Here is a 2,363-nt window from a genome sequence, read left to right on the forward strand (position 1 = left end):
AATCCTCCCATTAAAGTCTCCCAGCCTGCTGTTTGACCTTTGGCATGCTAATGTCCCACAGCCAGGAGCAGGAGGCCTTCTTGTGTCCAGATTTTCTGTAGCAAGATGTGGCAAATGATCTTCCCCAAACTTTTTAAGAACCAAATGTGTCCTGAGACAGCTGGTTGTAGATTCAAGCAGTGATTTCAGGTGAAGACGTACACAAACAATCATAACTTGAAAATTGAAATGCTGCTGGGAAATTTCCTTGATTACCAGACCCCACCCAGGGTAGGGTGGCCTTGGGCCAGGCCATATGTGGGTGTTCTTGGACACGGTTTGTTCCTCCAGAAAATCTGTCTCAGTAAAAAAAATTGTGATTTTCATCAGGAACTCCAGATGTTGCATTGCCCAACGGTTCTGGCTGCTCCAGCTGTGAGAGTTTGCATCTCAACATTTCTGGTCAGTGAACCTTTATGAGAAATGCACTGAACCACGGTGATCACCCTGTGTGTGACACCCAGGGGTGAGAAATTCGGGAAGGCTGAGCCTGGGTTTGGATCACACAGCAGCCACGGCCATGTGCAGAGCACAAATCTGTTCTCTGCAGGGCAGGACAATCCTATTTCCGCTCAGGATTTCCCTACCCGGGGAGACATTTCTGGGTTTTAGGTACCTAGATGCTCCTTGGCTGTCTCCATCTGGCCTGCCAGTGCCTGTGACATTTGCTGATGCTGTTCAGAGTTAGTTCCAGCTCTGTGTCCACCAGCAGCTTTCCTTGTGAGGAGCTCTCAGGGCAGGGCCCTGGAAACACCCCTCACTTCTGTGTGACTGCACCCACATCTCATTTAGATTTTTTTTCTCATGCTACAAAATTCTGTTGTGCTGTTAAGGCACTGTGACTTAGAAGGAAGACTGCCCTTCAGAGAATGAGTATTTCTCCTTCTCCAAGGGTCTGAAATTCCATATCCAGGGAAATACTCCAGTCCCAGCATGCTGGAAAGAAGGAGTTTTGGGTTGTTTTCTGTTATTTCCAGTACCCATATTCAGATTTCAAAAGCCATTCATATTCAAGTGGTGTGTCTTCAGAAAGACACAGATTGATATTGGAAGTCATGTGACCTTCATTTTGAAGTTGGAAAACTAAATTAAGGACAAAAAAACCCCTCTTTGGGATTATAGCAAGCATTTTTGAAATTAATTAATTTAATTTAATGCAGAATACTTATATTGGTAAGTGTGATGAGGAAAGTTTTTATATAGACAAAAAGACGCATATCTACCTCGATCAGAAGCTGGAGTCAGACTGATAAAGCTTCTACATTTCTCACCTAAAAAAAAAAATAAATCTAATTTAGGATGGTTTTGTATTCTGTCATGATCTGAAGAAATAGATTAATAGAAAGAAGAAAATGCAAACTCTATCAGGTAAGCAGAAAGTGAGATGATCAGGAGGAGCTGTTTTTAATGTACACAGAGACACCGGCACATACACCTTCTCCTGGGGCTCAACTAGAGAGTCCTCAAAGACTGTTTCAAGGTGGAACCAGAGCCTGGAGGACTTAGAGAAAGGCTGTGAATCGATTTCCATGAGGTGCTAGCTGTGAAAGCCAGGACAGGAAAATTCCTTTGCAGAGCTGGCAGCCTGGATGCAATCCTGCTCTTAGGGCAGAGCTGCTCTCCTTACAGCAGCAAGGCTGCTGCTCGCACAAATTCCCTCTAAGCTTCATTCCAATTTCTTCCTGTGAGCTTGGATTTTTCAAACCCATGTGACCTGCTGACCCCCACACAGATGCTGTGAACAAAGCTCTCGGAATTAATTCGGCTCTGATCTGAACATCCCGGGTGGTTTTTTTTCCAGCTCCTAACTGCACCAAGTGGGAAAACACGAGCTTCCAAACACGAGCTTCCATGGCAGATGCTCAAATTACACAACCCTGGGACCCCTAGCATGGATAAAATTGTCTTTTGGACACGTAGTTTGCTCTCATCTTCAACATTTACCCCTTCAAACTGCATAACTTACAAGAACTTCTGGTAAAACTGGACCTTCAGGACGGGTGACTGTGAAAATATTTGAGTTTTATGGCAGAGGTGACAGCTGCTTTGATTTCTCTGTAGTTCTGTTCTAGCTGTTGCTTGTAAACTGATCAGGACAATAAAGGGAAAAACTCGATCTGGTTTTACAATGAATGCTTGAATTCTTGAAGCAGCAATTCCCTCATACAAAAATCCAAAATTAACTGGAAAGCTTCTGTAATGGCAAGCTAATTTCATTCTAATAATATTTATATATGCAGAGTGAGAACCAATTAAATGCCACCCTTTCTGACTAGTGTCCATATCATGTTTTAGCAGGATGAAAATAATCCTCTTCTGCTTTG

Source organism: Chamaea fasciata, unplaced genomic scaffold (assembly GCF_029207755.1).
Source record: "Chamaea fasciata isolate MVZ Bird 193981 ecotype frontalis unplaced genomic scaffold, bChaFas1.0.hap1 SCAF_19, whole genome shotgun sequence".
Taxonomy (NCBI): Eukaryota; Metazoa; Chordata; class Aves; order Passeriformes; family Sylviidae; genus Chamaea; species Chamaea fasciata.